Consider the following 13,766-nt stretch of genomic DNA (forward strand, 5'->3'; position numbering starts at 1 on the left):
ATGTCTGTTGCTATGACCCTCTTTGTGTTTCTTATTTTGTTAATTTGGATATTTTTTCTCTGCCTTTTGGCTAGTTTGGATAAAGGTTTGTCTTTTTTCTTGATCTCCTCGAAGAACCAACTCTTTGTCTCATAGATTCTTTGTATTATTCTCTTTCTTCCTATTTTGTTGATTTCAGCTCTCAATTTGATTATTTCCTGACATCTAATCCTCCTGGGTGAGTTTGCTTCTTTTTGTTCTAGAGTTTTTAGGTGTTCTCATTAGTACGGCATTTTTCCATCTCCTTTAATGTAGGCATTTAGTGATGTGAATTTTCCTCTTAACACTGCCTTCAATATGTCCCATAAATTTACATGTGTTGTGTGGTCATTTCCGTTGAATTTTAGGAAGTCTTCAGTTTCCTTCTTTATTTCTTCTTTGACCCATGGTGATTCAGGTGAACATTGTTTAATATCCATGTGTTTGTGGGCTTTCTGAAATTAGTGTTGCTGTTGAATTATAATTTTAAGCCATAGTGATCCGATATGATATATAGTGTTATTCCATCTTTTTTAATTTGTTGAGATTTGCTTTATTACTTAGTATGTGATCAATTTTTGATAAGGTTTCATGAGTGCTAAGAAGAGGGTATATTCTTTTATGTTTGGATGGAATGTTTTATAGATGTCTGTTAAGTCCATTCCCTTATTTCTCTGTTTCTGTCTGACAGACCTGTCCAGTAATGAGAGTGGGGTGTTGAAGTCTTCCACTATTAATGGGTTGGGTTAATGTGTGATTTAAGTATTGGTAGTGTTTCTTTTACATATGACAGGGCCTTTGCATTTGGGGAATAGATGTTCAGTATTGAGACTTCTCCTTCTTCTATCCCTATTATTCTTAGGTTTGATCTTCTCATGGTGTCCCATATTTCCCAGATATTTTCTGTTAAGCTTTTGTTAGATTTAGCATTTTCTTTGACTGATGAGTCTATTTCCTCTATCATATCTTCAATGTTTGAGATTCTCTCTTCCATCTCTTGTATTCTGCTGTTTCTGATTGTTTTCTCATAATCATTCCAGAATTCCCTTGGTTTGTGTTTTCTTTATTGTCTCTATTTCAGCTTCCAAGTCTTGAATTGTTTCTTTCACCTGTTTGATTACTTTTCCTTGGTTTTCTTTAAGGGATTTGTTGATTTCTTCTAATTTTTTGTTTGTCTTTTTCTTCTTTTCTTTGAGATAATTTTTCTTTAAGGACCTCAAATATTCTCCTAAAGTTATTTTTATGTCATTTTCTTCTGTTTCATCTATGTTGGGGTGTTCACGTCTTGCTGTTGTAGATTCACTAGTTTTTGTTGCTGTTGTGATGCTCTTTGTGGTGTTGAGTGTGTTCTTATCTTGTCTACCTATTTTTTCCTCTGATTAGTGTAGTTGGGGCCATGTCTCTGGTGATCATTCTTCTAGGTGCCAGTGGATCCAAGACTCAGATGTTTGATCTTCGTGGTGGAGTTGGGACCACGGTTCCAGTCACCTCGGAGGTAAAAGGCATTTCCTGAGGTCACTCAGCGCTCTCAGAGTTTTCTATGCAATCCTGAAGGTCATTTGGGCCTGCTCCCACAGAGGTTGCTTGCTTGGGCCTGCTCCTGTGCAGGCTGCTGGTTTGGGTCTGCTTTGGAGGAGATTGCCAGCTCTGACCTTCTCCAGCAGAGGTCACTAACTCAGGCCTGGTCCTGCCAAGATGGCTCATTCAAGCTTCCTCCCGCTGAGGTCATTGACTTAGGCCTGGTCCTGCAGAGGTCACTGTCCTGGGTCTCGTCCTGCAGAAGTTCCTGGCTCCAGTGGAAGTCACTGACTCAGGCCTGCTCCAGTGGTTGGCACTGGCTCTGGCTTGCTTTGGCAGAGGTTGCTGGCTCAAGCCTGCACTGGCAGAGTTCACTGGCTCCGGCCTGCTCCTCTGATGTCCCTGGCTCTGGCCTGCTCCCTTGGAGGTTGCTTGCTCAGACTTGGTCCTGCAATGGTCACTGGCTTTGGCCTGCTCCCTAGGAGGTTGCTCCCTTGTACCTGTTCCTGCAGAGGTTGCTGGCTTGGGCCTGCTCCCATGGGTATCCCCGTTTTGGTCTTGCTCCCAAAGAGAGGCTGCTGGCCTGAAGTTGGTTCACAAAGGTTGCTTTGTGAGGCCTGGTCCCGTGGAGGGGCTTGCCCTTCAAATTCTGTATGATCCCTCAAACGAAGATCAAACGTTGCTCCTACTATATCCTCAAAACTTTCAAAATTGTTCATATTAAAAGTAATGTTTTAAATTTAATAGCAACACCAGTTTAAGAGAAATCAAGCAATAGAGAATGGTTCATTGCAGGAATCCCTCCATGTTTACCTCTCAAACTCCAAAGGTAACCAAAGTGATATTTATTTATTTGCAAACAGGTTCCTACTACATGTTCATTTCAGAGAGCTTTTGTCAAATGCATTATTATAATGAATAACTTCTCTAACCAGAAAGAAATAAAAAAAAATAAAAATAGCAAGAGAGGTTATGGTCACTCACTACCCTTCCGACATAAAGGACTTCACCTCTGAGGAACAAGCTTGTCTCTGTCCTCTCAACAAACTTGAAGAACAATATAATAACAACTGCAAACAGTACCACAGTGGAAACAAAGCCTTTCATGACTTATTCTGTGCTTAAGTACTTCATCATAGATAAATCTACAAAGTAAGACAACGTGGTGATATTTTGTTTGTGCTTTAACAAATAAAGCTTACCTAAAGAGAGAGGAGCTAGCCACTTGTTAATCAAAGAGTTCTGGAGATTTGTACAAGCAGGAAGTGATATGGCTAGGCACAGAGAGGAATATAAAGCGGAAGGAGACAAGACTTCAGGCCTTTTTTTTTTTGCTGAGGAGTTAGGGAGATAAGAGTTGGTTGTGGCTTTCTCCTTTGTCTTTCTGATCTCTCAGCATTTACCCAGAGTAAGAGCACTTAGAATTCATGCTCCAAGACAACACAGTATTCATAGACATAAGATGAACTGCCACTTTGATGACAAGGTAGAGTTATTTCTGCTGAGAACCATAGAAGACCTAGGCAAGGTAAGTTGTGAGGCTTTCTCTGGCCAGCTCATCCTTCAGGTCCATTAGAAGAGACAGCAATAGCTGATTCAGAGACGCTTGCATCTAGGGCTCAGAAGTTAACTTATTGTTCTCAGGTGTTAAAATTTGTAGAAACACAGAATTTAGATGGTAAGTTCCTTTTTCTTAAAGTACAAAATCCTTGCATGTGCGCGCGCACACACACACATACACACTCTTTAAAACGGGTTAATTCTAAAGGATACAGAAAACAGAGAAAACACCCTCCATGTATCACCAAATCTTCACCTAACTAACTTTTGAATTTTGTTCCCTTGAGTTTTAAATGTTTGGAATCACTTCCTGATAGACTGAAACTTCAAAGCAACTGCTTGGTTCCATCTTTTCTATATATTGAACCAGTTAACTATCTTTTAGGAAATGCTCAGCTTTAGTCATATGACCTTCTTTTTCAACATGATTACAAAATGCAGTTTCCTGTCACGTCATTTGCTTAGTTCTTTGACTGTTCTTTGGTAATCATAAACTTCGATTGTTTCTTTACCCATTCATTGAACTTAACCTTAATGCCTTGCTTCTAGACACTGCAAAAAACTAAGATTACAGAGACAAGGAGTACCTGAATTTGCTTTCAAAAGAAATAGGTGCAAAAGCCAATGACCATGCTGACGGACTTGGAACTGGTATCCTTCAGTGTAACTAAGCATTTAGAATGCATGTTTTTTGTTGTTGTTGTTGTTGTTATTGTTGTTTTTTGTTTTTGTTTTTCCATTGTGTTACCATCCCAGCAAGGGCTTCAATGTCTGATTTTGGTGCATTGTTATGTCAAGGTAAAGCAAGAAAAAGATTCAGCTTTTACTGCTTAGTCATTTATTTTCCTTTATATGTGTGTCATTAAACTAATAGCTCAGTGATAAGTTCTCTTTCTCCTGCAGAGTCAGTTCCAGTCATTAACACACATGCTTCTTATCGAGGTTTATTTAGAAACTGCTCATCCAGGTCTGTGCACTTTAAAGCCCTAACTAGAAAATCAAATTTCTGTAGCCAAGTAAGAGAGGTTGATTTCCTTGCCAATTAGTTTTCGTCGCCAAGAAATGGTGGTTTTAGTACAATGCCTCCTAAACAAGAATTGGGACCCACTGACTTAGGAATATTTCTTATAGTGTCCTGTTGGGGCCACAGGTCTGGAGTTCCAGTTCCCATTGCTTTCCTTTCTTCCTCATCAGCCCTCTCGTCAAAAATTACACCTCGGAGCTTAGACCTGATCATCACAGCCTCTAAGTCCCTAACGCCTAATCCTTGTCTTTCCTTTATTTAAAGCATTATTGAGTTTGAATGAAATTTCTAGCACACAAAAGAATGAGTTATCTTTGCCTAGCTTCGAAGCTACCATTGAAGAGGAAAGAAACAGAACAGAAAGGCCTCATCCGTCTCTTCTGAAAATGCCTGGTCTGGAGGAACACTTGCTTCCTGTTTGTTTGACTCCATGGCCCTACTCCTGGTTTCATCAAGCTCGACTTCATAGACTTTGTGATCCACCCGAGTGCAGCCTGTCATGGTTTCCAATGACGGATATTATTAAATATACAAAATCATTTTACCAGATGATAAAAGAAGCTGCGGTGTCTAAAAATTTCATATATCCAACGTGTTGTATAAACAGCCTAAATCCCTATACATTTTATAACTTCAGCAGTCTAAAGGTTAAAGCCTGTCAGTTGAATTTCACGAATTCCGGGAAGAAATGAGGAAGTAGCCCCAACTCTTCATTGTGTACCAGTGATCAAACATCTCCTCATTACACTTCAATATTGTTGCCTGTAAAGGTCACCATTGCTGAACATAATCACACAAAATCAAAACTGCAAACTTTATATATCATGGAGGTAGTAAATAGCTTGGAGGTTTATTTCCTGGTGCCTGAACAACATTCTGAACCCATTTATAAATTTCTGGGAACCATGGCATGAACCAAATATATTTGCAGTGTGTAACAATAGCTTCAATTAAATCAATTTCTTGTAAAGCTTTTTCAGTATTTTTTTAAAAAACGATGGAAAATATAACTTCCCTATAGACAAAACAAAAATCACACTGTCTTTTTAAAAATGGATTTCCCTTCTCTTATCTTCCTCTAAAAACGAATGTGATAACTGTTTTTAAATTACCTTCAGGATAGAATATCCAAAAGCCTAACACAGGGAGTCATGAAGTCATTTAGTAAAGGCTTGGTATGCCCAATAAATCACATATGTTCCTGCCTTCTCCCTCCATTGATTTTTCCATGCAGTGTTTGGACAGCCTGCCACCTTTTAAGATCTATAGGCCCAAAGTTGAAGGCTGGCCTCGTTCACGCCAGCATCCACTGTTGCCTGCTGCAGTTCCAGCCAAGACACCTGCACTTACTTTTTTAAACCTGTACTTTTCAACCCTTTGTTCATTCTCTGCTCAAAGTCAAAAATTATCTCTTGAGCGTGTATTATGTCTCATTTCCACAGAAAGGCTTCAAATTCTCCACCACCAGCTTCTTTGGGCAAAATTCTAGCTGTTCACATGGTTGACAAAGCCCAGAAGAAAATGACCTTTTATCCTGAACTTATTTGCGTTGATCATGACAATGGCCATTGATGCCTAAAGATCTGTGCTCACATCCATTACCCAGTAAGGTGAATCCTGTTCCAGGCATAACACAGAAGTTTCTTTTACTTTCTCTTCTTTTCTTTTCTTTTCTTTTATTTTATTTTCCAGAATGTTCTTCCTTAGGAAGCATATATCCACCGAAAAAAGTTATTTCTTGTTCAGGCAGTGTCCTTCCACTCCCTTGCATTATTTGTATCATAGAACTCACGGGCTGAAAACATGCATGAATACTGAAAGTATATGCTAAGTGAGATAAGTCCATCACAGAAGAACAGATACTACTCAAATCTCCAGTAGTCAAATCAATTAAATAGAAAGTAAAAAGTTCTTTGCCAAGAACTAGGGGGAAATGTAGCAGGATCATGTTCAATGGACCTAGAGCTTCTGTTTTGCAGGATGGAAATGTCCTAGAGACCTACTATACAGCAATGTGAATTTACTTAGCATAATGAACTGTTCGACCGAAAGCATTCAATGACAAGTTTTATGTTGCACATCTTTGATCACAATAAAACAATAGCGATAAGCCAGAAGAGAGCTTTCTGGTCTTGTCCCCTGTACTTTATAGAGTAAATAAGAATACTTCATGATGTGACTGACCCCGATTATTTTTCTACACTGTTCCTGTTGACAAAACCTTAGTAACACCACAACGCCATGGTCACTCACAAATTTCTAAAGAAAAACCATAAAATAAAAATTCCAAGAAAGTGCTGCACAAACATGAGGACCTGAGCTTGGATTTTCTCGCCCTCCCATGTAAAAGGTGGTGCATAGCCTGTGGTGCTAGTCCTGGGGAGGCAGAGCCCAGAGGGTCCTTGGAGCTTGCTGACCAGCCAGTCTAGTCTGATAACAGGCTCTCTGTCAGTGACTGTCAACCTTCCTAAGGCTGTAATCCTTTAACTCAGTTCCTCATGTTGTGGTGACCCCCAACCATAAAATTATTTTCATTGCTACTTCTTAACTGTAAGTTTGCTACTGTTAATGAATTGTAATGTAAATATCCGTGCTTCCTGACAGTCTTAGGTAAGCCCTGTGAAAGGGTTGTTTGACCCACAAAGGGTTCACGACCCGGTGGTTGAGAACCTCTGCTCTAGATTCAATGAGAGGCCCTGTCTCAAACAACTTAAGTGGTGAGTGCTTGAGGCAGAGACCTGAGGCTGACCTCTGACTTCCCCATGCATTGGCACACGCACAGGAATATACCTGTTATACATATCTTAAAATGCTCCTCAACCCTGGTCATATCCCCTGGCTCTACTGTGGAATTGGTGTATGTTCTCATGTGTGCATGCTGGACTGTCAATGCAAGAAATGGGAAGTATTATCTAGGGATTTCCAACAAACACCCTGCAATCTGTCATCAGAGAATTCCACCTTATGTGTAGCACAGCATCTTCTCACTGATTTCATTTGTTCCTTAATATCGTGAAAATGGACATTAGAGAATAAAATTGTATCTATTCCTTTACTTAATAATTTCATACATGTATACAATGAAATATCTCCCTTCCCCCCCCCTCCAAGTCGCCCCAGATCTCTTCAACATACCCCCAATCCAAAGCGATGATTTTTCTACATTGTTTCCTATTGATTTTTGCTTGTTTATCTGTTTACCCACTAAGTCCCAACAGTGCTATCCATATGTATGCGGGTGTAGGGTCATGTACTGGATCATGGGCAAACATCAAGCATCATAGCCCTAAAGAAAAATGATTCTTCTTTCCCCAACAGCGGTCTGTTTCAAAAGCTTTTCAATGAGAGGTGGAATTTTGACTTGCTTGATCTCATTTGGCTCGTTGGCAAGTATCCACAGCTGTTGTCAGGGTTTCTGGCCTGCCCGGTTCCCACAGTCGTTAAGTCCCAAAGAAATCACACAGAGGTCTACATTAACTATAAACTGATTGGCCCATTAGCTCAGGCTTCTTATTACTCTTATAACTTATATTAGCCCATTATTCTTGCCTATGCTAGCCACATGGCTTGGTACCTTTTTTCAGCGAGGCAGGCACATCTTGCTTCTTCTGTGGTAGGCTCACAACTGCAGAAAGAGCTTCCTTTTTCCCAGAATACTCCTGTTCTCATTGACCCACCCCCACCATTCTCCCACACCACACAGTTGCTATGAGTTTGTGAGTATGATAGCCATATTGTGTCTAGAAGACAGCGCTTCAACACTCGCCCCGATCTCCTCTTCCACAGTGCTCCCTGAGACTTGGGAGGATGGTTACTCCTTTCGTTATCACATTAGATGATCACCTGAGAGAAATCTAATGCCCTATATACATGTAGGAAATTGCCATGCAACTAATTGATAGTCCTTTCATTATAACATTAGATGATCCCTTGAGAGAAATCGAATGCACTGTACACATGTATAATATTGCCATGGAACAAATTTCATCAATTTTTAAAAAGAAAAAAAAAGAGAATTCTAAAAATACATTTCTGAGCACAGTCTGTCTTTCATTTCCTGGTTCTTAGAGCATATGTGTGCTCACATGCAAGAACGTATCTTATTATTCTTCACGGATATAGACCTGTGCCTGTAACTACATTACTCTATTCTGAAGAACTTGGGCCCTCACCCTCTGTTGACCACACGTTATCAACAGCGAGCTAAGCTGTTGAGAGCAGAATTTCCCTGGGACTCTCAGACTGGCATACTTCTCACGTATGGCTTTTGCTGTCTGTCGTATATCCTGGACCTATGCACGTGGCGGCTACCTGATCAGGTTGGCTGTAATTGTGGGAATGAGAGACTTTCACATGAGGGCAGACGCGAGTTTCCTGTAACCTTTGACTTCTTTTCATGCACCAGATACGTTCAACATAACGACGTAAAACTGGACCGTTATGCTTCCCGCAGCTTCTGAGCAGTATTTCAAGGCATTATGTAGTTTTATGTGTCTTCTCTTATTTATGTTTGTTTGGGGAATTTGCAAAATGCTTTTTGATCTGCAATAAGATGGGTTTCTTTTATATTGCAAAATAATAAGACTACATGCTGCCTGAACTTCCTTAGCTTTGGTTCATTTTGTCCATTTTATTATCCCCAATGGTAGCCAATAAATATGCCAACATGCTCTCTTGTGAGACTTGTCGGGCTTCTGAGGCATGACTCCCCATCATTGGATAGAAATCTGAAAACAAATTTCTCCCTGAAAAGAAATGAATGATAGGTTTGAGTATTTAAACCAGAAAGAAAATGGTAGCAACAATTTTCTTAAATGGCCGTATTCAAACACAGAACACTTTTTTTCTACCTCAGAATTATTAAGAAAATGCAATCATTCTGGAAATATGAAAAGGAAGTACTGTGGGCTGAAGGAAAACATGGCTCCTGTGTAATCTCCCAGAGGTTAGAGCCCTGTACATCAGACTTCCATGGGTTTAAGTTACCAAAAGACATGGCAGCATGGCATTAGTAATCACTCTAATGTTGTACTATCCAAAATAGATCAGTTACACGCTCAGTAATCACACTGTGTATATTTCAAGCCAGTCTATGACTAGCAGATACTATATTGGGCAGCAAAAAGGAAATTTTCCTCAATGCAGAAAGCTCAGCTGGACAGCACTACTCCGAAGCATCGTGTATACACCTTCCCATCACTTTTAGCCTTGAAAATGTGCTCCAGCGACCAATTGCTAAATGCCATTTGTCTCAACCTGCACCTGTCCAGTCTTACAAAGAATTTTAAGAAATCTCTAATTTGAGATAAAGAACTCATATGAAGCTACCTTGTGAAATCCAGTTTGGAAATTCCAAAACACTTTTTTTTTTTTTTGAAAATGCCTAATAGTCCACTTTAGACAATTGTTAGCCAATCTCATCTTATTTTTTTTCTAAATTCTAATTATGCGAGGGAAGAAACAATAAATGTGTTTCCTTTTAAATATCCAGAAGTTTGAGCCCTAAAATATCTGGTACTAAGGAACTAAAATGTCTGCCATTCAATCCTTACCATATCTTAATTATCTGAGAGTTAACTCCCTTTCCTGGCCAGAAAATAATTCACCATTTTAAGACGAAGTGCAGAATGTCTTTCTTTCATAGATGAAGCAAGTGGACATTTATTAGTCCTAAATAAAAATGTGGGGTGCGGGAAATTGTAGTTAATTGTAATGCAGGGACAATATAAAAGTCAAACGAGAACTAAGATCTTCTCAAACCATTTCGGGAAAGCTGCAAAGTTGTCACCGAAAAGGACATGCTTCTTCCTGCACACCTTCACAGCCAACCGTGACTCCCAACTGACTTCTCTCCTTGCTTCCACTCTAAGACTTGCAACAACATCTGACCAATCAGCTCTCACTGCCAATTTGTCAGGGGGAATCCATGTGGACCCTGATGAGTGTCTGTTTCAAACCTGTGTCAGTACGGAGTATTTGGGGCACGTTATTGGTCCTCTTAAAGTGTTTCTTTTCTTTCTTTTATTTGCTTTTATTTTCAAATTTGCATACAAATATTTGGTTTCATCGTGGTAGATTTAAAAAAAGGGGGGGTGTGCTTTGTTTTGTTTTTCTCTTCTGGAACTGCCTCCCCAAAGAGGAACAGATTCTGGCAAAAGACTCTGGGCTTATCAGATGACTCTTGTTTTTATTATTTCTATTGAGCTATAAGTCTTTTTCCATTCCTCTTCCTTCCTCCCCTCTCCCCTTCTACCCTTTCCCGTGACCACCACACTCCCAGTTTACTCAGGAGCTCTTGTCTTTTTCTCTTTTCTATGTAGATTCATGTGTGTCTCTCTTAGGGTGCTCTTTGCTGTCTAGGTTCTTTGAGGTTGTGGACCGTAAGCTGGTTTTTCTTTGCTTTATGTCTAAAAGTCACTTATGAGTGAGTGCATATTATATTTGTCTTTCTGGGTCTGGGTTACCTCACTTAGTATGTTTTCTAGCTCCATCCATTAGTTTTGCTTCTCTTTCCCTCCCTTCTCCTGGTCTGTCTCCCTTGCACATCCCAGCTTTCACATCAGTGATGTCCCTTTGTTATACCCACCCCACCCTGCTTCCTCAATACCTTTTGCTCCTCTCCTGGCCTCCTACCTAGTCTCATAGCCTATAGCCACTTTTATACCCCTTTATCTACTTACACACAAGTGCTATGACCTAGGATTTATATAAAAACTCTTCCTCTGCTGTCTGATGGATAAATATTGAAATACACAGAGATATATAATATTCTCCCAAGCTATGAAATTGTCTTTCAGAGTTGTTTAAAAACATAAGATATTAAGCAATAAATAATATATATATACATACATACATACCCCTTACATGATTTCTATTATAATATCATGCATTTTAATTGTTTAATAACCACTCTTTAAGAAAACTCAATTTCCATTTTGGCAACTGGCACACTAATATTTTGAAATTGCTGCTTCTGGTCTGCCTCCATGTCAGCAGTTCCCCCCTTTTATTTTCTGGAAGTGAGTTGTAAATCAGTAACAAATAAAAATTTGGCCACCACCTGCCAGAATTTTCCTTGCGCAACACAAAGATTCAAAAGAGATGAGAAAAATCAAGGCTAATAAGATTATCACCATAGTTATTTATTTATTTATTTTTGTATATATGTATCTAAATCTGTGCCTTTCTTCACTGAGCAGAAGATTGTAATCATTGCCGAAGTCTCGGGTTTTTGCTTCTCTGCACAAAAGCGAAGTCAGTGGTGTGTGCAGTTGAATGCGTTCCAGGCAGCAATGGCATAGCATTACCATAACAGCGACAGCAAGGAGAAACACAGGCAAACAAAACCTCGCATACAAATGAAGGAAGAAAAGGGTTCTCCATGGAAGGGAAAACTGTTTAAAACAGGTATGTTTCCATTATCGTATGAGAACCTGAGTTTTCAAAACCTCGAAGTTTTAGGAAATTGATAACTGAGAAATATGGCTCCAGCCATCCCTAAGTCACACTGTGTAACTTCCTCGGACTCTTCAGCATTCAACTGACCAAGGCTAAAATTCCTTTTTTTTTTTTAAGCAGTAAGAAAGGAACCCAATGAAACACAGAATCAGTATTAAAAGCAAGTGTATAAAACATAAACTTGTGTGTGTGTGTGTATATGTGTGTGTGTATCTATGCCTGTCTCTATGTACTCACACACACACACACACACACACACACAAAAGCAGTTTCTCGGAGGCCAAGGCTAAGCTAGTTTTGCTAGACTTGCTTTTCCTGTGGCAGCTGACTGAGTGTCCATCATTTCAAGATGGAATAATCTTCTGTCTTGCGGCTCTCCAATGTCCAGCAGTGTACCTGTCATCTGTATCCTCTAAGCAAAGAGTTTGAAGAGCAAGGGGGAGCTTTTGTAGGGGTCTGTGGACACTGGCACTTCTAAAAAGTAGGCATCACTCATGTTCCATTGGCTAGGATGAACTCACATGTCCACACCCAGCTACAAGTCAGGCTGGAAAATGTAGACAAGCATTTGTCTCCCAGAGGAGGAGGTGACAGATTTATGGTGAACAGCTAACACTATATACTATATCTGAGCTTTCAGTACCTTATCCCTATGGCAATTTCCTTCAGCATGGGAAGCTATATTTTTCCCAATGGAAGATACACTGCTAGGAAATCAAATATGAGTCATGCTACTTACAGATGCTTTAGAGCCGTCACAAGTCTTGACAATCTTCGTGATATGAAGCTCCATGGCACTATCCTTACACTTGTAAATATTGCAAGTTTGACTGTATATATGTGACTATGATTTAACAGATTATACAGAAAAAGATCTATTGCATTCATAAACACTGGCGATTCTTAAATATCACTATACAGGATTCCTTTCTTGAATAATATTAAAGAAGGGACTGGAATTTGTTTTTGAAATTCGTCTCTGAGTTATTTGTCTGTATTTCCAACAAATAAGCAAAGACTCGGAAAATGTCCCTCATGTCACACGAAAACCATAAAAGAAAGCTTTTCTGCAAATGTCATTTCGAGTTTATGATGGAGCTTTAACCTGAAATTAGAAATTAGTAATATTTTCTCAGTGTGAGCATGACCCACTTTAATCAACCATAAAAGAAATGTTTATGAAGTCAGAATGCTTTAATTCTAGTGCATTTCCCTTCAGCTAATTAGACTTTATTTCTGAATCCATGACGTGAGCTCTGAACATTCTAAACTATTCATAAAATATCTTTAAAGAACAGATTGAGGTTTCATTATTTATAACTCCGTCAAGATACCCAACTGGCTAAATTGTAAACCTGCTGATCCAGTAGCTTTTCTTACCACTCTTCAAGTTGCTGCTACTAGTTTCTAATTTATGTACAAATTGAATTTGCCTAATGCTTATCATAAGCTTTTTTTCTCTGCCCCCTTTAGCGATTTCTATATAGTATGGCTTAAAGCACCTTTCTCCCTCATCTTACAAAGAGATGGTTCACCAAATAGATTTGTTCATTTTCTTTGTGTTTTATGTTACTCTTCGGATACCCCATCTAGAGACTGGAACCACCTCCTCTTACCATGAACTAAATAGTCATGAGGGAGGAAAGATTCCAGTGTGCTAATCAGGTTTAACTCATAGAGGACAATGCATTTGACAAATCAGGACTTGAGGGTTTCACTTGCACTATTCCGACTTTCTAGGTGTAGCAATCTGTCTCACGGCATCCACTTACATTCTCTAGCAGGAATGTAAATAATTTTCTAGGATGGAGTTGCCTGATTTCTTTGTGTCTTCATGTCTTCTCCTTTTTTTCTTGTGTGCATTTGAATGTGTGTGTGTGTGTGTATGTGTGCTCACGCGCGCACGCAGCAATACACACATGTACAGAGAGACTAGGGGTGGTTGCCTGAGTTCCTGCTTATCACTACTTCAGCCCTGTCTCCACCCTCCTATGGACTAGGCTGTTTGAAGGTACCTTTGCTTTTATATGAAGGCGGGGACTGAACAACAGAAGTTCTTACCACTGAGGAATCTCTGCAGCTAGTAGTTTGGTAATAGAGACACAGTGTCACTATGTAGCCAAGGCTGACCTCAAAGCTAACAGCACAGTTGTTCCAGCTTCCCCAGTGTGGTCATTACAGATGGCAC

This window comes from Chionomys nivalis, chromosome 22, assembly GCF_950005125.1.
Source record: "Chionomys nivalis chromosome 22, mChiNiv1.1, whole genome shotgun sequence".
Classification (NCBI taxonomy): Eukaryota; Metazoa; Chordata; class Mammalia; order Rodentia; family Cricetidae; genus Chionomys; species Chionomys nivalis.